Below are 26,447 nucleotides of genomic sequence, written 5' to 3' on the forward strand. Positions count from 1 at the left end.
TTTCCCCCTGTCACCCTCTGTCTCACCCTGTCACCCTCTGTCTCACCCTGTCACCCTGTGTCACACCATGTCACCCATTTTCTCCCTGTCAACCTCTGTATCTCTCGGTATCACCCTGTCATTCTCTGTCTCACCCTGTCACCCTCTGCCTCACCCTGTCACCCTCTGCCTCACCCTATCTCACACACTCTCTGTGTCTCACACACTCTCTGTGTCTCACACACTCTCTGTGTCTCACACACTCTCTGTGTCACACACACACGCACACTCTCTCTGTGTCACACACACACTCTTAACAAGGACTAATTGTAGTATAATGTAATACAATAAATAAACATGTCAAAAACGAATGTTGTTCTTACTAGGAATTTATTCAATTTTTTTTAAAGCGGGCCTGGGGCGGGGCTAGGTGATGAGTAGATTTTTTTGTTCAGCGAGTAGATTTTTGGGTGATTTGTCAACCACAATATATATATATATATATGTAAGGGGGCCACTCCCGGCTTCCCTGATGTTCCTTTGCCCCTTGCCTTACCCCTGTGGCAGTGGGGGAAGGGGATGGCGACTTTTCCCAGTTGGCGCTGCTATCTGTGCCGGCGCCGTCGGGGGCCCTGATGCTCGAGCATGCGCAGATAGCCACAGCGGCCATGTTGTGTTTGGTGCGAGGTTCGCGCAATACGCAGAGGTTGGCAAGGGTAGTGGTGGCCATTACAAGTGTACAGGAGATCTGGTAGGTTGCGCAGGTGCAGTTATGTGTAGCGGTGGCCACTACAGCTTTGCACAGGTGCAGTAGAGACCGCGCACACAGTCCCCATAGGAAAGAGGTTCTGAGTGGACTACATCCCCCAGCAGCCTCTGGTGAATGCCCTATGTTCCCTGTCACCTGCAACCAACCAGCCACTGAGACTTGCAGATTCTCTGCAGCAGGGAATTTGATACATTGTTTTGTGCAGTCAGGAAGCAGACTGGGAAGCACGTGAGTGAGTGAGACTTAGGGGACAAAGGGGGAAAGAAGGTGGGCAGAGAGCTGCGAGATTCTGCCCTAGGCCAGAAATCCCCAGGCTAGAGTTGAGGCCCTGACTTCCCACTAGTGAGGGTGGGTGGTCACAGGGACAGGCCCTAGTACAGGAACCTGTCACTTTAGAGAGAGAGAGAAGTGAAGGAAGCAGAGACTGTCGCAGCACCATTACAGAGGTTTAGGATCAGACCTCTTCAAGCACAGCAGCAACCAACCGGGTGGGATCGCCCTGGAAGGTAACCCTGACGTATCTTCACCGTCGGATCCTTTGCGAAGTCTGTTTGCAGGTCCTAGCGCTGGAGCGCTCGGCAGGTAACATCCATAAGTGCACCAACTATAAATCAGTACATAGTGGCTGTGCAGTCACACACACACATACCTTATTTTGGGGGTGGGGTTGTGGTGTGGGGAGTTGGACATGGTGTGGGTACACGGTGAGGGGTTGCATCCTGCGAGACACGTGAGTTACTGTGTCTCCTAGAAGAGAGACACTTAATGTATGACATGCATAGTTATGTTACTGTTAGAAAAGTCACTGTTCTTTTATATGCTGTGTGCGTGATATTATATTATTGTCCTGTGAGGAACAACTCCCGCTCTGCTTGGAGCCATCACAGGTGGAGGCGCTGCACCATATAGTATTGTTCAGGAGGATACACCCCAGGCTCTCATTGGCGGAGGCTCAGGCCTCCTGTGAGCCTCACAGGTAAAGCACCACACTGGTAATACATATAGCTCCCCTCACATGCACCCTATCTGCGATTGGGTGGGGGAATATGGGTTACATATATATATTATATATATATAGTACCGACACACTTTATTCGAGTGTGGCCGGTACCGCAAGCCGGGAGATTTCCCGGCTTGCTAGTGGCCGCCCCTCGGCGTGCCGCGTGTCATAGACGCGCGGTCACGCGTCTTCGGGAGCGTGCGCCCCCTGCACGCACGTCCAGGGGCTCCCTGAGGGAGCCCTGGTGTCCCGCGATCGCGGGACAGCGGCAGGGGGTTCCGGGGGACCCGGCGGACCCGGCAGCGGTAGGGAGAGCGCCCCGATCGGAGGGCGCTCTTCCGCTGCTTCGGCGCGCGCCCGTCACTCTCGGGCGCGCGCCAGGCTACTGCTGCGGCCAAGAACGGGCAAATGCTCGAATAAACTTGGCCGCAGCAGTATATATATATATATATATATATATATATACTTATTATTAGGCTATAACTGCAGCACTGATTATTGTGCTACCTAGTTCTTGTTGGTTCTTAATAGATTGCTATGAGGGATATTGTTATATGCACTTATGATATAATACACCTCATTTAGCAATCAGGACGCCACACTCCATATATTTTAGCACCCTCCCCATCAGTTACATATGTTGCTGGTACCATGGTTTTTTACCTCACTACTTCTTATTGGGACTCACACTGGTACTGTCATTTAGCGCATGAATATTTATTTTGTTCTAACAAAATTAACACAGTATAGGAAAATATGCATTTGTCAGAGGGAAAGGCCAATAATCTGGAGTCAGGTCACCCTAATGTATATTAAAAATAAACACAGGCCTGTCTGATACTCCCTGATATTATAAAGTAAAGAGGCCACTCTATAATAAATATTTACACAGGCCTTTTTAAGTCTGTCCCTAATAATCTGTAATCAGGAGGTCATTATAAGTGTTAAAACAGTAGTGGTACTGTGATATTAAAGTGACAATCCCATACAAATTTAATTCAGCCCAAATCCACACAATAATGTTAATAAATGCATTATAAATATCACATGACCATATGTATACTGACTTAGTTCATGGCTGTGTTATTACATCATTACATGTGTAATTAAATCCGTGACATTCTCAGGCTCCCCCCTTCTGTGACAATCATACAGCCGGGCCGTTACATTGCAACACACTAATCCCGCCCCTAGTGACATCACCTGATCAGTAACCAGTCAGAGAAGCTAGCAGGCAAAGAACTACATTTCCCACAATGCACCTCGTGGAGTGTGGCTAGCAGCTACACCTTCTCTCACTAGTTTGTCTCCTGCGAGCTTCCGTACACAGCGTCTTGTTAGAGTGGGGCGTGGACATGTGTAAACTTCAATGGTGGGAAAATGAGACAGTTTTAGCTGCTAGCTGAGCAGTGGTACAGCGCTCTGTAGAAGGCGCTCTCAGTCGGGTGAGTGATTTTTCAATGTGTGTGTTTATTTTATTTCATTTCTCATTTTACTTTCACTTTAAGTACTGCATGCTTATTTTTTTCTTTGGGCATTTAGAGATTTAAGTGCTCTGTGAGACGATTCCTCCATTGAAGGAGGAGCTATGAGGCCAACCTATCACAGCTACTGTACCATCTTCAGTTGCTTTCAGTATACTGATTAATCCACGGCACAGAATATGCAACTTCAAATACATCTATCAACTGTCTATATGTTAAGCCCCCGGACAAGCAAGTGGTGAAACATGCATGTCAGGACTTGTCTGTCTCATCTAGGATGTGGTGGTGATCTCAGCTGTTTCTCCTTCTCTCCGCTGAATATTGCAGTCTGTGCTCCAAGCAACCCTGGGAGCATGTGCTGAGACTCACTCTCCCTGTACCTACGAGCAGTTAAGCTGTGGATATATGCTATCACTCTGCTGGACACTTTGCTGTACACTCAGGACTGGTCTAAGTACTTTTGCTACCTATTTTGGCTTGTTAGTTATATCTGCCAATTTTTTGCTCATCTGTGTGTTTCATATCTATAGGCTTGGATCATATTACTAACTTATATAATTAACTTATTCATTTCCTTGCTTGTTAGTTATACACTAGTTTCATACAAGCACTTCACACAGGGGGCTTCAACTTAGGTAGTACTTGACCGGCCGGTCTGAGTGTTCTCATTTCCATATATTTCTTGCCTCTACACTTTATTTACACACTTTGACTTATTACTGCAGTGTAGCATTTTTCCCCACACCTTAAGGTTCAGTTTATAACAGCTTTGTAGGTCACCACTGCTCCTCATTTTAACCATTTATGTGTATGTGATTAATAAACCTTTATTGATACAATTTGTGTATGTTAGAGTGCTATTCAGGGGATTCTTTTTTTCTGTGTTAGTTTTCATATATATGTGTGTGTGTGTGTGTGTGTGTGTGTGTGTGTATATATGTATATATTTATGTATATATATTTGTGTGTGTGTGACCTTGGGCAAGTCACTTCATATCCTCTGTGCCTCAGGCACCAATGTCATAGATTGTAAGCTCTATGGGGCAGGGACTTGTGTCTGCAAAATGTCTCTGTATAGCGCTACGTAAAACTAGCAGCGCTTTAAAAGAACATGCTGTTATTATTATTATATATAAATGTGTATGTATTTATTTATATAGCACTATTAATGTATATAGCATTTCACAGTAGTAATACATGTGAAAATCCTATAAATAACAAATACAAATATCAGGTCATGGGAATAAGTGATTTGGACATAAAAGTAACATTTCGGAAGTGTGGACAACTAATACATCTTGTAGATTGCCTTTACAGTGTGATGTCATTGATTCAGTAGATTGTGTGCAGACCAGGACTGCAGTACAGTGTCACTCACATGGATGACTTGCGTGGTAGAAGCTCAAGAACAAGGATGTCAAACTCCAGTCCTCGAGGGCAGCAAACAGGCCAGGTTTTCAGGATATCCCTACTGAAAACCTGGCCTGTTTGGGACCCTCGAGGACTGGAGTTTGACATGCATGCTCTAGACGGAGCACAGCTGTGGGTGGGAGGTGGATTTGCTTTGCATCAAATGGTTTGGAGCAAGGTTTATTGTATGTATTATCATAATAACAATGCAATGCTTAACTTTTATTTCAGGAGGGATGACTGCAGAACAGAAGTGAATATTGAAGCCATGTGTTCCTTTTCTTGCAAAAGAGAAAATTTGAAGGACAGTTGAACAGAATGAAAATTACTACACAGAGACAGATAAGCAATGTGTATATTTCTCATTTACCATTTAGTATTTGTCGTTTTATTGACTCCACACAATCCAGCTGCTACGGGTTTCACATTGAACATTTTCATCTCTACTCTACCCCTTCCTGTGATCTGAACCATGCAAGTTTTCATTGATTCAATACATCATGAGTAGAGTGTGGCTACAGTATGAAGTAAAGACCCAAGGACCACATCTACTACCATTCATAACAAGAACATGTGCAGTAGCGCACAGCTGCAGTTCTATGTGATTGTTATGAAAGGTTGAGGTGGTTCAATTCTATGAATCTGGAGTGGGATGGATCCTGTTTGCATCACATGGTTTCATCTAGGCCAGTAGATTATATAACTCTCAGTACAGGTTACACATGGCATCAGTATTAGTGATGTAAAGAGGAGGAAAGCTTCAATGTGGAGTACAAAGCCAAGTAATGTTGAAGTTACTCCTTTTACCATTTACTTGGTCAGTCTGTACTGTCTACTCCCCACACAGCTGCTAAGGGTCTTCCATTTTAAATACTTTCACCTCCTATTCTGCACTGCTTTGCTGCCCATTATTTAGAAATGCGTTCCAGTCATGTTTACCACTCTGAATCTCTCTGCAGTCATTGATTCAGCACATCATGGGTAGAGCATGGCTACAGATACAGCAAGCTATTATTATTTTACCGGCTGATCACCCATAATATTGCATTAAAACATAGAATATCACTTAATTTCCAAAAGATTCAGTGATGCTGATAATGCAGAATCTCACAACATTTCCCATCATAATGCCATAATGCACCAGAGGAAGAAATAATCCTTGCTATATCTGTACATTGTGTGACGTATTACCTCCATGACCATTGATAGCAAGTACATCTTCTGTATAGAGCGGCTGTGTTATGATGCAGTTATTGATCATCATTGACATAATCACAAGAATCTTATGCAAAGGGAAATTGTCCGCAGCGAAGTGAGATGTGTGCCTGTTTTAAGTCCTCCAGCTTAACGCCCCTACACCTCCCACTACACAGACATACTTACTTATGCATACACTGACATCTGGCATACCTACACACACCCCAGGGCCACTTCCTTCCCCTGATGTCAGGGAGAGGATGGGCATGCAGAGTGCAGTAAGTCTCCACGTTACTCTGGCCAACAGTCTTGGCCTACCCCCAGCATCTGTCACCCACAACATCTGTTCCCTCCTTGTAAAGTGCTGAACTATCTCACCTGGGTCAGTGCTATAGCTGATCACAGTGCCCGATCATGATGTCACTGTGACAGGCAGCAGTGCAGATTGACCGGTCAATCAATGCAGTGCCGCACCATATGCACTAAATGAGATTTCCGTGCCCCCTGTCAGGTTACTCCCTGGGCAGTGACCCTGCTCACCCCCTCCCCTAGTTCCACCTCTGACCACAATTATCTCTCTTGGAGAGTGTAGCAAATTGGTGTTGGTGGAATCTCACCTCTGCCATGCATGGTCACAATCTGGGCACAGGACCCAAATAGTGGGCAATGTGGCACTTTTTACAGTAGAGAATAAGTAACTATATTCTTTACTTGTGTATTAAGGACCTTATTTGCATTAAAATTCAGTCCCCATGGGACCAAGACTTTCTGGCTTACTGAACAAAGTGGAATTATTTCGTAGAGGGTGGAGAATTGTATTTTATCTGAAATTACCCCCTCTGCACAAAATACAAACAATTATACACATACATGTACCTTGTGGAAGTTGTTGCCCTCTATCTTCCTGTGGTCTCTCCCTGTTTCTCACCGTGCCTCCTCCCATTTCCTTGCACCTCTGCGTCTCCGCATATATCCCTATACTCAGAGCCGGCTCCGGTCAGTGACATGGGATGCCCAAATATGAGCATATCCATACATGGGCATCCATGCCACTGACCAGAGCCCACTCTGTTGCGGATATGGAGAGAGACTGGGAGATTTACATCCCCTTATAATTCATATGGTGCATAGTACCGGCACGTATTGTTTTACCGTTACTGTGTACCTTCCTACTTTCACACTGGTACAGTATGTGCTGCAGTGGGACTGAGAGGGATATATTGGTAACACATAGTTATTGTTGGGGGAATTCAATCCATTTTGAAAATAGTAATGCAATGTTTTATACTTTTTTTTTTTGCAGTAATGAAGAATGAAAAAGTTCTGTTAAAATTGAATTGGAGGTGAACTGGAATCATCATCAACTCTGCACCAGTGTGAATTGATGTTCTTTAATGTTCTGATAAGGTACATGCAACATCTCTTCCTCAACCCCTACACCACTCTCTGCCTCTTGCCTCTCTCTCTCCACCTCCCTGCTAAGCGTATTAACCCATCTAATGTAATCCACATTCCATGTCTCACTTTACTCTTCACTTCTCACGTGCCCTCTGGAATGTCTGCTCTCTGACTAACAAGGTCTATTTGTACATGACCTCTTCTGCTCTCATCATCCACCACTTCTCATTCCCCTCACCCCTGTCCTACTAGATACCTCAGCTTAATTGAACTCTCTCCTCTGACATCTACCCTTATCTCTAACCTCTCCTCACTTTCTGCTTAAACTAACTATCTTGTTAACTTTTACAATGCTATCATCTCCTCCTCCTCCCTCCTCCTCCCTCCTCCCTCCTCCATTATATATTTATATGCCCCTTCTAGGCTCTGACACACTCATCCCTCTAAGGCCATGATTATCATGGGCACATGCTTGGTCATCCACAGTGCGTGCGAGCGATGCAGAGCCGCCTCGGACCTCAGTGCAGGGATTGCTGCATACCCCAGCATCTGTCACCCACAAACAATACACACACTAATACTCCCCACAATACACACTATAATACCTCCTCAATACTAATCTCTCCAATAATATTATAGCTCCAAACACAATATACACAACACCCTTACACAAGATACACAATCTAGTACTCTCCTCTGCACCTCTACACACAATATAATACTCCCACACACACAATATACACACTACCCTCCTACCCCCATAAAATACAACCAATAATACACACACACTTTGTGGATGTTGGGACCAGCTCCCGGCATGCACCAGTGAAAGAGAGAGGCCAGCAGAAGCTCGGAAGAACTCCCTCTCTCCATCCGTGCCTCCCTCCGTTTCCCATCTTCTCCCTGTCTCTCTCCCTCCCTTTCCTTGCATCTCCCTGCGTCTTTACGTATACCCAGTCAGTGACGGCTCTGGTCACGTGATGCCTTAATATGGGCTTATCCATATATGTTCATCCACGTCACTAATGTGATGCCCGCACTGTTGCGGAGCTGGTACTTACGACGCGCACTTATTGTTTTATCAGTACTGCGTACCTGACTCTACCGGCCTACTTTCAACACTAGTACAATAAGTGCTTCACTACGAGTGAGTGGGGAATATTGGCATCACACAGTCACTGTTGAATATGCCATTCAATCCATTTTGAAAATAGTAATGCAATGTGGTTTTGTTTTGTTTGCTTTTTGCAGTAATGAAGAATGGATAAGTTATATTAAAATTAAATTGGAGGGGAACTGGATTCAGCATTTCATCATGAACTCTGCACTTGTGAGAATTTACCTTCTTGAATGCCCTGACAGGTACACGCAACTTTAAGACTATAATCTGCTGTGCAAGCTTTCGTGCTATACCTCCCCCTCAGGTTTTGATTTATACATTTGCTCCCTCAAGTCATGTCCTCTAATATTTGAAAGCTCTCTCCTAGCATTTTCTCTCTACCACAGAACGTCATCCCAATGTACTGCTGCGGCACAGTTTATTAGAGCATTTGCCCGTTCTGTGCCGCAGCAGTAGCCTGGCGCGCGCCCGAGTGTGACGGGCGCGCGCCGAAGCAGCGGAAGAGCGCCCTCCGATCGGGGCGCTCTCCCTCCCGCTGCCGGGTCCGCCGGGTCCCCCGGAACCCCCTGCCGCCGTCCCGCAGATCGCGGGACACCAGGGCTCCCTCGGGGAGCCCTGGACGCGCGTGCAGGGGGCGCAGGCTCCCGAAGACGCGTGACCGCGCGTCTATGACGCGCGGCACACCGAGGGGCGGCCACTAGCAAGCCGGGAAATCTCCCGGCTTGCGGATCTGGCCGCACTGCGATAAAGTGTGTCGCCAGTGTAACCTCTCTCTTGTTCTCTCTGCTTGCTGTTTCCTCACTCCTCTGTTAAACTTTTCTAATTTCTCTAACTTCCACACTCCTGCTTTTATCCACATGTTCTCTTTCCTTCCCCTACCTTTGCATGTGTCTACACACTGCACCATTTGTACAGACCTCTATTGCAGCTATTTCTGCACTGCTCAATGAAAAGCACTCTTTAATATCCTATTCTCTGTGCCCCCTCTCTCTGCGCCCCCTCTTTTGGCGCCTCCTCTCTCTGCGCCCCCTCTCTCTGCGCCTATCTGTCTCATTCTCTCTACGTCCCTCTCTCTCTACATAGAGCTATCTCTGTCTCTCTCTACACCTATCTCTGTGTCTCCTTCTATGTTTGCTGATGTGTGGGATATCTCTTATAATCTTGAACCTGCTCATATACACATCGGGCCTCCCTGCCTCTGCCTCCCTGCTAAGAGTGTTAACCTATCTAATGTAATCCACATTCCTTTCCTTACTTTTCTCTTCCCTTCTCCTGTGCCCTCTGGAATGTCCACTCTTACTAACAAGGGTCTAGTTGTACATGACCTCTTCTGCTCTCATCATTCACAATCAGTCATTCCCCTCACCCCATCTTACCTGTCCCACTGATTTTCCTCTGCTTAATTAAACTCTCCTCTGACATCTACTCTAACCTCTCTGCTCTCTCTCTCTCTTTCTGCTTAAACTGACAATCTTATTAACTCTTACAATGCTATCCTCTATATGCCCCTTCAAGCTCTGACACACTCGTCCCTCTAAACCACACCCTTGGCTAAATTCCCAAACATGTTCATCACACTTCCACTCGCTGTTCTTAATGCCTATGAAGGAAATCTCACACTTGATGTTTGATTTTTCTACAGTAAAAATGTCTCCAGTCCTGTATAAAGCTGCTCTCTGGGGCCAAACCACACTACTTTTTTTCCATATTCATCAACACACAAATTTAATTTACGCTGTCTTTTTTCCCCTGTATTTGACTCCCTCCACTAACCTTCTTCTCACACTTGCCATCCTTCCTTCACTTCTCCTCAAGCATTTGACTACTTCAGAGGCAAGGTGGATGCCACCCACAAGGAGATTCCTTCTGTCCCTTCCCCCTTCTCTCCTTCTACCTAATTCTCCTTCTGCATTTGACTCCTTTTCTTCTCTTACAGAGCTGGAAGCTAATCATCTTCTCTTCTCCCTCTACCACATGCCCTCTAGATCGTATCCCCTCACACCTTACTGCATCTCTTAGTCCCCACTCTCACCCACATCTTCAATTCCTCCCTATTCTCTGGCTCTTTACCCTCTTACTTTAAGCCTGTAGTGGTCACCCTTTTCTCAGAAACAACCTACACCCTATGTGCCTTACTAACTACCGCCCTGTATCCCTCCTGCTGTTTGTCTCCTAATTGCTAGAATGTCAACATTCTTAAATCACATTCCCTCCTGGATCCTTTACAACCTGCCTTTCGTACAGCTCGTTCTACAGACTGTGCTTAAAGCAAATTCCCAAGGTCACTTTTCCCTACTAATCCTACTTGATCTATCTGCTGCGTTTGATGCTCTCAATCACTCTCCTCCTTCATATTCTAAACTCTCTCTTGGTAACCGTAACACAGTTCTATCCTGGTTTTCATCATAACTTTCCTGTCACACATTCTCCATCTCTGTTGCTAACATGTCTTCGTCTTCTATTGATCTGTCTGTGGGTATACATCAGGGCTCTGTTCTGAGATCTCTCTTTCTCTCTACATACTATCATTTGGTGACCTCATCAACTCTTTGTGACAATCCTATAAATAACAAATACAAATATCAGGTCATGGGAATAAGTGATTTGGACATAAAAGTAACATTTCGGAAGTGTGGACAACTAATACATCTTGTAGATTGCCTTTACAGTGTGATGTCATTGATTCAGTAGATTGTGTGCAGACCAGGACTGCAGTACAGTGTCACTCACATGGATGACTTGCGTGGTAGAAGCTCAAGAACAAGGATGTCAAACTCCAGTCCTCGAGGGCAGCAAACAGGCCAGGTTTTCAGGATATCCCTACTGAAAACCTGGCCTGTTTGGGACCCTCGAGGACTGGAGTTTGACATGCATGCTCTAGAAGGAGCACAGCTGTGGGTGGGAGGTGGATTTGCTTTGCATCAAATGGTTTGGAGCAAGGTTTATTGTATGTATTATCATAATAACAATGCAATGCTTAACTTTTATTTCAGGAGGGATGACTGCAGAACAGAAGTGAATATTGAAGCCATGTGTTCCTTTTCTTGCAAAAGAGAAAATTTGAAGGACAGTTGAAGAGAAGGAAAATTACTACACAGAGACAGATAAGCAATGTGTATATTTCTCATTTACCATTTAGTATTTGTCGTTTTATTGACTCCACACAATCCGGCTGCTACGGGTTTCACATTGAATATTTTCATCTCTACTCTACCCCTTCCTGTGATCTGAACCATGCAAGTTTTCGTTGATTCAATACATCATGAGTAGAGGGTGGCTACAGTATGAAGTAAAGACCCAAGGACCACATCTACTACCATTCATAACAAGAACATGTGCAGTAGCGCACAGCTGCAGTTCTATGTGATTGTTATGAAAGGTTGAGGTGGTTCAATTCTATGAATCTGGAGTGGGATGGATCCTGTTTGCATCATATGGTTTCATCTAGGCCAGTAGATTATATAACTCTCAGTACAGGTTACACATGGCATCAGTATTAGTGATTTAAAGAGGAGGAAAGCTTCAATGTGGAGAACAAAGCCAAGTAATGTTGAAGTTACTCCTTTTACCATTTACTTGGTCAGTCTGTACTGTCTACTCTCCACACAGCTGCTAAGGATCTTCCATTTTAAATACTTTCACCTCCTATTCTGCACTGCTTTGCTGCCCATTATTCAGAGATGCGTTCCAGTCATGTTTAGCACTCTGAATCTCTCTGCAGTCATTGGTTCAGCACATCATGGGTAGAGCATGGCTACAGATACAGCAAGCTATTATTATTTTACCGGCTGATCACCCATAATATTGCATTAAAACATAGAATATCACTTAATTTCCAAAAGATTCAGTGATGCTGATAATGCAGAATCTCACAACATTTCCCATCATAATGCCATAATGCACAAGTGGGAGAAATAATCCTTGCTATATCTGTACATTGTGTGACGTATTACCTCAATGACCAATGAGAGCAAGTACATCTTCTGTATAGAGCGGCTGTGTTATGATGCAGTTATTGATCATCATTGACATAATCACAAGAATCTTATGCAAAGGGAAATTGTCCGCAGCGAAGTGAGATTTCAGCCCCCAAACGTCTGTAATATTAATGCAATGTCTTACTTTTGTTGCAGTGAACACTGAAGAGACGGATCTACTACAACACTGTACAGGATGAGCATACGCTACAAGCAGCAAAATGATCTTGCAGTTGACAGTATGTTGTTCTGGTAATGTGCACAATTATTATTTATGGGCTACACACCACAGTGCTGGACATATTCTGTTAACTTCAACTCTACTCCTAACATGGAGATGTCTTCCTGGTGTTACTGATTCAGTACATCATATGCACAGTGTGGTTATGATATGATGGATTGATTTAATGAACCCACCAACCAATGATGACATCTGCATCATCTTCTGTAAAGTGCAGCTACAGCATGATATTATCAGCATTTGGTGCGGTATAATCAGAGGTATCTATGTGCTTTTGTGCCTGTTTTAAGTCCTCCAGCTTAACGCCCCTACACCTCCCACTACACAGGCATACTTACTTATGCATACACTGACATCTGGCATACCTACACACACCCCAGGGCCACTTCCTTCCCCTGATGTCAGGGAGAGGATGGGCATGCAGAGTGCAGTAAGTCTCCACGTTACTCTGGCCAACAGTCTTGGCCTACCTCCAGCATCTGTCACCCACAACATCTGTTCCCTCCTTGTAAAGTGCTGAACTATCTCACCTGGGTCAGTGCTATAGCTGGTCACAGTGCCCGATCAGGATGTCACTGTGACAGGCAGCAGTGCAGATTGACCGGTCAATCAATGCAGTGCCGCAACATATGCACTAAATGAGATTTCCGTGCCCCCAGTCAGGTTACTCCCTGGGCAGTGACCCTGCTCACACCCTCCCCTAGTTCCACCTCTGATCACAATTATCTCTCTTGGAGAGTGTAGCAAATTGGAGTTGGGGGAATCTCACCTCTGCCATGCATGGTCACAATCTGGGCACAGGACCCAAATAGTGGGCAATGTGGCACTTCTTACAGTAGAGAATAAGTAACTTTATTCTTTACTTGTGTATTAAGGACCTTATTTGCATTAAATTCAGTCCACATGGGACCAAGACTTTCTGGCTTACTGAACAAAGTGGAATTGTTTCGTAGAGGGTGGAGAATTGTATTTTATCTGAAATTACCCCCTCTGCACAAAATACAAACAATTATACCCATACAAGTACCTTGTGGAAGTTGTTGCCCTCTATCTTCCTGTGGTCTCTCCCTGTTTCTCACCGTCCCTCCTCCCATTTCCTTGCACCTCTGCGTCTCCGCATATATCCCTATACTCAGAGCCGGCTCCGGTCAGTGACATGGGATGCCCAAATATGAGCATACCCATATATGGGCATCCATGCCACTGACCGGAGCCCGCTCTGTTGCGGATATGGAGAGAGACTGGGAGATTTACATCCCCTTATAATTCATATGGTGCATAGTACCGGCACGTATTGTTTTACCGGTACTGTGTACCTTCCTACTTTCACACTGGTACAGTATATGCTGCAGTGGGACTGAGAGGGATATATTGGTAACACATAGTCATTGTTGGGGGAATTCAATCCATTTTGAAAATAGTAATGAAATGTTTTTTACTTTTCTTTTTTTTCAGTAATGAAGAATGAAACATTTCTGTTAAAATTGAATTGGAGGTGAACTGGATTCATCATCAACTCTGCACCAGTGTGAATTGATGTTCTTTAATGTTCTGATAAGGTACATGCAACATCTCTTCCTCAACCCCTGCACCACTCTCTGCCTCTTGCCTCTCTCTCTCCACCTCCCTGCTAAGCGTATTAACCCATGCCCTCTAGATCGTATCCCCTCACACCTTACTGCATCTCTTAGTCCCCACTCTCACCCACATCTTCAATTCCTCCCTATTCTCTGGCTCTTTACCCTCTTACTTTAAGCCTGTAGTGGTCACCCTTTTCTCAGAAACAACCTACACCCTATGTGCCTTACTAACTACCGCCCTGTATCCCTCCTGCTGTTTGTCTCCTAATTGCTAGAATGTCAACATTCTTAAATCACATTCCCTCCTGGATCCTTTACAACCTGCCTTTCGTACAGCTCGTTCTACAGACTGTGCTTAAAGCAAATTCCCAAGGTCACTTTTCCCTACTAATCCTACTTGATCTATCTGCTGCGTTTGATGCTCTCAATCACTCTCCTCCTTCATATTCTAAACTCTCTCTTGGTATCCGTAACACAGTTCTATCCTGGTTTTCATCATAACTTTCCTGTCACACATTCTCCATCTCTGTTGCTAACATGTCTTCGTCTTCTATTGATCTGTCTGTGGGTATACATCAGGGCTCTGTTCTGAGATCTCTCTTTCTCTCTACATACTATCATTTGGTGACCTCATCAACTCTTTGTGACAATCCTATAAATAACAAATACAAATATCAGGTCATGGGAATAAGTGATTTGGACATAAAAGTAACATTTCGGAAGTGTGGACAACTAATACATCTTGTAGATTGCCTTTACAGTGTGATGTCATTGATTCAGTAGATTGTGTGCAGACCAGGACTGCAGTACAGTGTCACTCACATGGATGACTTGCGTGGTAGAAGCTCAAGAACAAGGATGTCAAACTCCAGTCCTCGAGGGCAGCAAACAGGCCAGGTTTTCAGGATATCCCTACTGAAAACCTGGCCTGTTTGGGACCCTCGAGGACTGGAGTTTGACATGCATGCTCTAGAAGGAGCACAGCTGTGGGTGGGAGGTGGATTTGCTTTGCATCAAATGGTTTGGAGCAAGGTTTATTGTATGTATTATCATAATAACAATGCAATGCTTAACTTTTATTTCAGGAGGGATGACTGCAGAACAGAAGTGAATATTGAAGCCATGTGTTCCTTTTCTTGCAAAAGAGAAAATTTGAAGGACAGTTGAAGAGAAGGAAAATTACTACACAGAGACAGATAAGCAATGTGTATATTTCTCATTTACCATTTAGTATTTGTCGTTTTATTGACTCCACACAATCCGGCTGCTACGGGTTTCACATTGAATATTTTCATCTCTACTCTACCCCTTCCTGTGATCTGAACCATGCAAGTTTTCGTTGATTCAATACATCATGAGTAGAGTGTGGCTACAGTATGAAGTAAAGACCCAAGGACCACATCTACTACCATTCATAACAAGAACATGTGCAGTAGCGCACAGCTGCAGTTCTATGTGATTGTTATGAAAGGTTGAGGTGGTTCAATTCTATGAATCTGGAGTGGGATGGATCCTGTTTGCATCATATGGTTTCATCTAGGCCAGTAGATTATATAACTCTCAGTACAGGTTACACATGGCATCAGTATTAGTGATTTAAAGAGGAGGAAAGCTTCAATGTGGAGAACAAAGCCAAGTAATGTTGAAGTTACTCCTTTTACCATTTACTTGGTCAGTCTGTACTGTCTACTCTCCACACAGCTGCTAAGGATCTTCCATTTTAAATACTTTCACCTCCTATTCTGCACTGCTTTGCTGCCCATTATTCAGAGATGCGTTCCAGTCATGTTTAGCACTCTGAATCTCTCTGCAGTCATTGGTTCAGCACATCATGGGTAGAGCATGGCTACAGATACAGCAAGCTATTATTATTTTACCGGCTGATCACCCATAATATTGCATTAAAACATAGAATATCACTTAATTTCCAAAAGATTCAGTGATGCTGATAATGCAGAATCTCACAACATTTCCCATCATAATGCCATAATGCACAAGTGGGAGAAATAATCCTTGCTATATCTGTACATTGTGTGACGTATTACCTCAATGACCAATGAGAGCAAGTACATCTTCTGTATAGAGCGGCTGTGTTATGATGCAGTTATTGATCATCATTGACATAATCACAAGAATCTTATGCAAAGGGAAATTGTCCGCAGCGAAGTGAGATTTCAGCCCCCAAACGTCTGTAATATTAATGCAATGTCTTACTTTTGTTGCAGTGAACACTGAAGAGACGGATCTACTACAACACTGTACAGGATGAGCATACGCTACAAGCAGCAAAATGATCTTGCAGTTGACAGTATGTTGTTCTGGTAATGTGCACAATTATTATTTATGGGCTACACACCACAGTGCTGGACATATTCTGTTAACTTCAACTCTACTCCTAACATGGAGATGTCTTCCTGGTGTTACTGATTCAGTACATCATATGCACAGTGTGGTTATGATATGATGGATTGATTTAATGAACCCACCAACCAATGATGACATCTGCATCATCTTCTGTAAAGTGCAGCTACAGCATGATATTATCAGCATTTGGTGCGGTATAATCAGAGGTATCTATGTGCTTTTGTGCCTGTTTTAAGTCCTCCAGCTTAACGCCCCTACACCTCCCACTACACAGGCATACTTACTTATGCATACACTGACATCTGGCATACCTACACACACCCCAGGGCCACTTCCTTCCCCTGATGTCAGGGAGAGGATGGGCATGCAGAGTGCAGTAAGTCTCCACGTTACTCTGGCCAACAGTCTTGGCCTACCTCCAGCATCTGTCACCCACAACATCTGTTCCCTCCTTGTAAAGTGCTGAACTATCTCACCTGGGTCAGTGCTATAGCTGGTCACAGTGCCCGATCAGGATGTCACTGTGACAGGCAGCAGTGCAGATTGACCGGTCAATCAATGCAGTGCCGCAACATATGCACTAAATGAGATTTCCGTGCCCCCAGTCAGGTTACTCCCTGGGCAGTGACCCTGCTCACACCCTCCCCTAGTTCCACCTCTGATCACAATTATCTCTCTTGGAGAGTGTAGCAAATTGGAGTTGGGGGAATCTCACCTCTGCCATGCATGGTCACAATCTGGGCACAGGACCCAAATAGTGGGCAATGTGGCACTTCTTACAGTAGAGAATAAGTAACTTTATTCTTTACTTGTGTATTAAGGACCTTATTTGCATTAAATTCAGTCCACATGGGACCAAGACTTTCTGGCTTACTGAACAAAGTGGAATTGTTTCGTAGAGGGTGGAGAATTGTATTTTATCTGAAATTACCCCCTCTGCACAAAATACAAACAATTATACCCATACAAGTACCTTGTGGAAGTTGTTGCCCTCTATCTTCCTGTGGTCTCTCCCTGTTTCTCACCGTCCCTCCTCCCATTTCCTTGCACCTCTGCGTCTCCGCATATATCCCTATACTCAGAGCCGGCTCCGGTCAGTGACATGGGATGCCCAAATATGAGCATACCCATATATGGGCATCCATGCCACTGACCGGAGCCCGCTCTGTTGCGGATATGGAGAGAGACTGGGAGATTTACATCCCCTTATAATTCATATGGTGCATAGTACCGGCACGTATTGTTTTACCGGTACTGTGTACCTTCCTACTTTCACACTGGTACAGTATATGCTGCAGTGGGACTGAGAGGGATATATTGGTAACACATAGTCATTGTTGGGGGAATTCAATCCATTTTGAAAATAGTAATGAAATGTTTTTTACTTTTCTTTTTTTTCAGTAATGAAGAATGAAACATTTCTGTTAAAATTGAATTGGAGGTGAACTGGATTCATCATCAACTCTGCACCAGTGTGAATTGATGTTCTTTAATGTTCTGATAAGGTACATGCAACATCTCTTCCTCAACCCCTGCACCACTCTCTGCCTCTTGCCTCTCTCTCTCCACCTCCCTGCTAAGCGTATTAACCCATGCCCTCTAGATCGTATCCCCTCACACCTTACTGCATCTCTTAGTCCCCACTCTCACCCACATCTTCAATTCCTCCCTATTCTCTGGCTCTTTACCCTCTTACTTTAAGCCTGTAGTGGTCACCCTTTTCTCAGAAACAACCTACACCCTATGTGCCTTACTAACTACCGCCCTGTATCCCTCCTGCTGTTTGTCTCCTAATTGCTAGAATGTCAACATTCTTAAATCACATTCCCTCCTGGATCCTTTACAACCTGCCTTTCGTACAGCTCGTTCTACAGACTGTGCTTAAAGCAAATTCCCAAGGTCACTTTTCCCTACTAATCCTACTTGATCTATCTGCTGCGTTTGATGCTCTCAATCACTCTCCTCCTTCATATTCTAAACTCTCTCTTGGTATCCGTAACACAGTTCTATCCTGGTTTTCATCATAACTTTCCTGTCACACATTCTCCATCTCTGTTGCTAACATGTCTTCGTCTTCTATTGATCTGTCTGTGGGTATACATCAGGGCTCTGTTCTGAGATCTCTCTTTCTCTCTACATACTATCATTTGGTGACCTCATCAACTCTTTGTGACAATCCTATAAATAACAAATACAAATATCAGGTCATGGGAATAAGTGATTTGGACATAAAAGTAACATTTCGGAAGTGTGGACAACTAATACATCTTGTAGATTGCCTTTACAGTGTGATGTCATTGATTCAGTAGATTGTGTGCAGACCAGGACTGCAGTACAGTGTCACTCACATGGATGACTTGCGTGGTAGAAGCTCAAGAACAAGGATGTCAAACTCCAGTCCTCGAGGGCCGCAAACAGGCCAGGTTTTCAGGATATCCCTACTGAAAACCTGGCCTGTTTGGGACCCTCGAGGACTGGAGTTTGACATGCATGCTCTAGAAGGAGCACAGCTGTGGGTGGGAGGTGGATTTGCTTTGCATCAAATGGTTTGGAGCAAGGTTTATTGTATGTATTATCATAATAACAATGCAATGCTTAACTTTTATTTCAGGAGGGATGACTGCAGAACAGAAGTGAATATTGAAGCCATGTGTTCCTTTTCTTGCAAAAGAGAAAATTTGAAGGACAGTTGAAGAGAAGGAAAATTACTACACAGAGACAGATAAGCAATGTGTATATTTCTCATTTACCATTTAGTATTTGTCGTTTTATTGACTCCACACAATCCGGCTGCTACGGGTTTCACATTGAATATTTTCATCTCTACTCTACCCCTTCCTGTGATCTGAACCATGCAAGTTTTCGTTGATTCAATACATCATGAGTAGAGTGTGGCTACAGTATGAAGTAAAGACCCAAGGACCACATCTACTACCATTCATAACAAGAACATGTGCAGTAGCGCACAGCTGCAGTTCTATGTGATTGTTATGAAAGGTTGAGGTGGTTCAATTCTATGAATCTGGAGTGGGATGGATCCTGTTTGCATCATATGGTTTCATCTAGGCCAGTAGATTATATAACTCTCAGTACAGGTTACACATGGCATCAGTATTAGTGATTTAAAGAGGAGGAAAGCTTCAATGTGGAGAACAAAGCCAAGTAATGTTGAAGTTACTCCTTTTACCATTTACTTGGTCAGTCTGTACTGTCTACTCTCCACACAGCTGCTAAGGATCTTCCATTTTAAATACTTTCACCTCCTATTCTGCACTGCTTTGCTGCCCATTATTCAGAGATGCGTTCCAGTCATGTTTAGCACTCTGAATCTCTCTGCAGTCATTGGTTCAGCACATCATGGGTAGAGCATGGCTACAGATACAGCAAGCTATTATTATTTTACCGGCTGATCACCCATAATATTGCATTAAAACATAGAATATCACTTAATTTCCAAAAGATTCAGTGATGCTGATAATGCAGAATCTCACAACATTTCCCATCATAATGCCATAATGCACAAGTGGGAGAAATAATCCTTGCTATATCTGTACATTGTGTGACGTATTACCTCAATGACCAATGAGAGCAAGTACATCTTCTGTATAGAGCGGCTGTGTTATGATGCAGTTATTGATCATCATTGACATAATCACAAGAATCTTATGCAAAGGGAAATTGTCCGCAGCGAAGTGAGATTTCAGCCCCCAAACGTCTGTAATATTAATGCAATGTCTTACTTTTGTTGCAGTGAACACTGAAGAGACGGATCTACTACAACACTGTACAGGATGAGCATACGCTACAAGCAGCAAAATGATCTTGCAGTTGACAGTATGTTGTTCTGGTAATGTGCACAATTATTATTTATGGGCTACACACCACAGTGCTGGACATATTCTGTTAACTTCAACTCTACTCCTAACATGGAGATGTCTTCCTGGTGTTACTGATTCAGTACATCATATGCACAGTGTGGTTATGATATGATGGATTGATTTAATGAACCCACCAACCAATGATGACATCTGCATCATCTTCTGTAAAGTGCAGCTACAGCATGATATTATCAGCATTTGGTGCGGTATAATCAGAGGTATCTATGTGCTTTTGTGCCTGTTTTAAGTCCTCCAGCTTAACGCCCCTACACCTCCCACTACACAGGCATACTTACTTATGCATACACTGACATCTGGCATACCTACACACACCCCAGGGCCACTTCCTTCCCCTGATGTCAGGGAGAGGATGGGCATGCAGAGTGCAGTAAGTCTCCACGTTACTCTGGCCAACAGTCTTGGCCTACCTCCAGCATCTGTCACCCACAACATCTGTTCCCTCCTTGTAAAGTGCTGAACTATCTCACCTGGGTCAGTGCTATAGCTGATCACAGTGCCCGATCAGGATGTCACTGTGACAGGCAGCAGTGCAGATTGACCGGTCAATCAATGCAGTGCCGCAACATATGCACTAAATGAGATTTCCGTGCCCCCAGTCAGGTTACTCCCTGGGCAGTGACCCTGCTCACACCCTCCCCTAGTTCCACCTCTGATCACAATTATCTCTCTTGGAGAGTGTAGCAAATTGGAGTTGGGGGAATCTCACCTCTGCCATGCATGGTCACAATCTGGGCACAGGACCCAAATAGTGGGCAATGTGGCACTTCTTACAGTAGAGAATAAGTAACTTTATTCTTTACTTGTGTATTAAGGACCTTATTTGCATTAAATTCAGTCCACATGGGACCAAGACTTTCTGGCTTACTGAACAAAGTGGAATTGTTTCGTAGAGGGTGGAGAATTGTATTTTATCTGAAATTACCCCCTCTGCACAAAATACAAACAATTATACCCATACAAGTACCTTGTGGAAGTTGTTGCCCTCTATCTTCCTGTGGTCTCTCCCTGTTTCTCACCGTGCCTCCTCCCATTTCCTTGCACCTGTGCGTCTCCGCATATATCCCTATACTCAGAGCCGGCTCCGGTCAGTGACATGGGATGCCCAAATATGAGCATACCCATATATGGGCATCCATGCCACTGACCGGAGCCCGCTCTGTTGCGGATATGGAGAGAGACTGGGAGATTTACATCCCCTTATAATTCATATGGTGCATAGTACCGGCACGTATTGTTTTACCGGTACTGTGTACCTTCTTACTTTCACACTGGTACAGTATGTGCTGCAGTGGGACTGAGAGGGATATATTGGTAACACATAGTCATTGGTGGGGGAATTCAATCCATTTTGAACATAGTAATGCATTGTTTTTTAATTTTTTTTTGCAGTATGAAGAATGAAAAAGTTCTGTTAAAATTGAATTGGACGTGAACTGGATTCAGCATTTCATCATCAACTCTGCACCAGTGTGAATTGACGTTCTTTAATGTTCTGACAAGGTACATGCAACATCTCTTCCTCTACCCCTACACCACCCTCTGCCTCTTGCCTCTCTCTCCACCTCCCTGCTAAGCGTATTAACCCATCTAATGTAATCCACATTCCTTGTCTCACTTTACTCTTCCCTTCTCACGTGCCCTCTGGAATGTCTGCTCTACGACTAACATGGTCTATTTGTACATGACCTCTTCTGCTCTCATCATCCACCACTTCTCATTCCCCTCACCCCTGTCCTACTCGATACCTCAGCTTAATTGAACTCTCTCCTCTGACATCTACCCTTATCTCTAACCTCTCCTCACTTTCTGCTTAAACTAGCTATCTTGTTAACTCTTACAATGCTATCATCTCCTCCTCCCTCCTCCTCCATCATCTATATGCCCCTTCTAGGCTCTGACACACTCATCCCTCTAAGGCCGTGATTATCATGGGCACACGCTTGGTTGTCCACAGTGCGTGCGAGCGATGCAGGGCCTCCCCGTCGCCTTGGACCTCAGTGCAGGGATTGCTGGAGCGACAGGCATGCGCTAACTTTGCCATCTGTTGCGTGCTTACTATAGACGCAGCCTAACCCATGCATTGGTTTAATTCACAAGCACGCTCTCATCACACTTCATCACATCACACTGCTGCTCTTAACACCTATGGAGGAAATCTCACAGTCTGATTTTCTACACTAAACCTTTGTCCTGTTCTGTAAAACTCTGCTCCTTTTTTTAAGGTCAAACACTACTTTTTCCTCACTCATCAACACTCCAATTTCATTCACACTGTCTTCTATGTATTTGAGTCCCACCACTGACTTTCTCCTCCCACTTAACATCCATCCTTTATTTCTCCTCAAGCCTTTGCTCACTTGAGGCAAGGTGGATGCCATCCACAAGTAGATTCGTTCTCTCCCTTCCCCCTCTCTCTTTTTCTATCTAGATCTCATTGCACTCTTGACTCCTTTTCTCCTGTCACAAAGCTGGAACCTGATCTTCTCTTCTCCCTCTACCACATGCCCTCTCAATCCTATATTCTCACTCTCACCCACATCTTCAATTCCTCCATATCCTTTGGCTCTTTCAACTCTTCCTTTTAAGCATGCAGTGGTCACCCCTATTCTCAAAAATAACCTTGACCTTGTGTGAATTTCTAACTATCGCCCTGTATCCGTCCTACCATTTGCCTCCTAATTGCTAGAACGTCTTGTGATCTCCCGTTTGATCAACATTCTTAAATCACATGCTCCTCTGGGCCCTTCACAATCTGCCTTTCCCAATGTAACCAATTATGTACATAAAGAAAATTCCCAAGGTCCATTTTACTTACTAATCCTGCTTGATCTCTCTTCTGCTTTTGATACTGTCAATCACTCTTCTCATTCATATTCTAAACTCTTTCTTCGTATCCGCAGCAAACTTATATCCTGGTTTTCATCATACTTCTCCATCACACATTCTCCATCTCTGTTGCTAACGTGTCTTTGTCTCCTGTTGTTTTGTCTGTTGGTATACCTCAGGACTCTGTTCTGGGACCTCTCTCACTACATACTATCACTAGTTGACCTTATCAACTATTTTGGCCCTTGATATCATCTCTATGCAGATGATACACACACCTATCCACCCTACCGTCACTCCTGCAATTTAGTTCCTAGTTTCGGGTCGCCTCCTGGCTATATCCTCCATGGATGACACTCTTCTGCCTTAAACCTAATGTCTAAAACTGAGCTCCTCATATTTCCCCCTAAATCTGGCCTAATATCACCTTTCTCCATCGCAGTAAACAGTACTACCATCATCCTGTCATGAAAGCACATTGCCTAGGAGTAACATTTGACTCTTCCCTTTCCATCTTCATTCACGACACTGGCTAAAGTTTGTCGATTCTTTCTCTGTAATATTTCCAAGATTTGCCCTTTTCTCTGTCAATCTACTGCTAAAACGCCAATGCATGCCCTTATCGTATGGGTTAACATACTGCTAACAGGGCTCCCTGCTTCACAACTTTCTCATTTGCAATCTATCCAAAACTCTGCTGCTTGAATAATTTCCCTTTCTCCCACAACAGTATCTGCTCATCTCCTCCTCCTCCTTAAATCCCTCTCCTTGCTTCCCATCAAGTTTCAGATCACCTACAAAGTTCTCCTCCTTACCTTTTTGTTAAGGTTCTCTATTAGTGGTGTACCGAGTACCCGGCGTTACCCGACACATTTCCAGCTACCCGGACATTACTCGAAACCGGCCACTGAGAAGTGGACTTGGCCGGGTAATACCCGGCGTCGGGTAATGTCAGGGCAGCTGGAAATAATCTTTTATACTTACCTTTCCTAAGACATCTAGGATCAGCAGCAGCAGTCCTCTGATGTTGGCAGCATCAGAGGTGTCTTCACCTGGCGGGGGGAGCTGCAGGAATCACTTCCACAGCACCGAAGCAGGTAAGCTGTGTCTGTGAGCCTGCAGCTCCCCCGCCGGCTGAAGACACCACAGATGCTGCCACCGTCACAGGACTGCTGCTGATCCTAGATGTCACCGCCACCCGGAAGGTAAGTGCCAAACCGTGTACCCGACCGGGTAGAACCTTTCATTTTGGCCGGGTACCCGTTACCCATTTTTTTATAGTTGAGGACCCAGTCCAACACTATTCTCTATTCATCTGCTCCTTCCTACATATCATCTTTGGTCTCGTTATGCCCTTCCTCGTCTCCTAAGCTCTACTAATAGCTGTCTCCATTATACTTCTTACACCTCTACTGCGCACTCGCTCTCTTGCCTGAAACCCTTTCCCATCAATTTACCTGTGAAACTCACACACACTCAGTATATGCCAACATACCCTCTTCCACCCACATTTAAGATCAACCTTAAAATTCACAACTTAAATGAAGCATTTCAATAGCTTTTACTCGTTGCTACTGTCACTCATTCAGTCACTAACTATTGTTCCCAAGAAGTGCTTTATACTACAAGTACCCACCATTAAGGACAAGCATTGTCATCTACTGCACTTGTTCCCCCACCTGTTGTCTCTCTGTAAGTCTCCTTACATTTCTCTTAGATTGTAAACTACCCAGGACAGGGATTTACTTTCCTATTGTCTGTTTTTGTTTGTTGAACTTATTGTATAATAATTTCCTGTACTTTTTGGTCTCTCTTGTAAAGCGCTGAGTACACAATGGGTGGTATATAAATAGAGATATATGCAGAGTCTAGAGACAAGGCACACGTGTATAGGTAGCTACAGTTTATCCGGGACCGTATGCATCCTTGAAGTGCCTGTCCCAGTTATTTTCTATTGATTGCAATGTAGGAGTGTCTGTCCTGTCTTATTTTTTTTATTATTATTATTATTATTATATATACAAAGATATATACAAAGATTGTTTCCTGTCGTTAGCATGACATTGTGTGACACAGTGTGATGTCATTGATTCAGTAGATTGTGTGCAGACCGGGACTGCAGTACAGTTTCACTGACATGAATAACTTGTGTGGTAGAAGCTCTAGAAGGAGCACAGCTGTGGGAGGGAGGTGGATTTGCTTTGTATCACATGGTTTGGAGCAAGGTTCATTGTATGTATCGTCAATAATAATTATAATAATAATAATGCAATGCTTAACTTTTTTATTTCAAGAGGAAAGACTGCAGAACAGAAGTGAATATTGAAGCCATGTGTTAATTTTCTTGCAAAATAGAAAATTGAAGGACAGTTGAAGAGGAGGAAAATGACTACACAGAGACAGATAAGCAATGTGTATATTTCTCATTTAGTATTTGTCGTTTTATTGACTCCAAAAAATCCGGCTGCTAAGGGTTTCGCATTGGACATATTCACCTCTACTCCACCCCTTCCTGTGATCTGTACCATGCAGATTTTTGTTGATTCAATACATCATGAATAGAGTGTGGCTACAGTATGAAGTACTGACCCAAGGACCACATCTACTACCATTCATAACAAGAACATGTGCAGTAGCGCACTGCTGCAGTTCTATGTTATTGCTATGAAAGGTTGAGGTGGTGCAATCATATGAATCTTGAGTGGGAGGGATCCTGTTTGCATCATTTAATTTGATCTAGGCCAGTAGAGTATATAACTCTCAGTACAGGTTACATATGGCATCAGTATTAGTGATTTAAAGAACAGAAAAACAGGAGTGGAGAACAAAACCAAGTAATGTTGAAGTTACTACTTTTTACTATTTACTTGGTCAGTCTGTACTGTCTACTCCCCACACAGCTGCTAAGGGTTTCCATTTGAGATACATTCACCTTCTACTCTGCACTACTGTGCTACCCTCTATTCAGAGATGAGTTCAAGTCATGTTTACCACTCTAAATCGCTCTGCAGTCATTGATTCAGCACATCATGGGTAGAGCATGGCTATAGATACAGCAAGCTTTATTTTACCCTAATATTGCATTAAAAAATAGAATATCACTCAGTTTCCTACAGATTTACTGATGCTGATAATGCAGAATCTCACCCTCCCATCATAATACACCAGAGGAAGAAATAATCCTTGCTATATATGTACATTGT

General features: G+C 43.8%; 1 long non-coding RNA gene across 3 annotated transcripts in view; it reads left to right on the top strand.

The window, feature by feature from the left end:
- The first annotated feature begins 3,098 nt into the window (after positions 1-3,098).
- LOC142476778 (uncharacterized) overlaps positions 3,099-26,447 on the top strand; it is a 31,036-nt gene continuing 7,687 nt past the window's right edge. The window contains exons 1-11 of one of the 3 annotated variants that reach the window (XR_012791976.1): positions 3,099-3,193; positions 3,291-3,686; positions 4,874-4,993; positions 7,143-7,246; positions 11,351-11,470; positions 12,491-12,586; positions 14,031-14,134; positions 15,241-15,360; positions 16,381-16,476; positions 17,921-18,024; positions 25,539-25,658. This is a non-coding gene — a long non-coding RNA (uncharacterized LOC142476778). Of the gene's footprint in view, positions 3,194-3,290; positions 3,687-4,873; positions 4,994-7,142; positions 7,247-11,350; positions 11,471-12,490; positions 12,587-14,030; positions 14,135-15,240; positions 15,361-16,380; positions 16,477-17,920; positions 18,025-21,807; positions 21,919-25,538; positions 25,659-26,447 lie in introns of those variants that run through there. The other 2 variants (XR_012791977.1, XR_012791975.1) reach the window with 2 other exon arrangements.

This window comes from Ascaphus truei, unplaced genomic scaffold, assembly GCF_040206685.1.
Source record: "Ascaphus truei isolate aAscTru1 unplaced genomic scaffold, aAscTru1.hap1 HAP1_SCAFFOLD_1728, whole genome shotgun sequence".
Classification (NCBI taxonomy): Eukaryota; Metazoa; Chordata; class Amphibia; order Anura; family Ascaphidae; genus Ascaphus; species Ascaphus truei.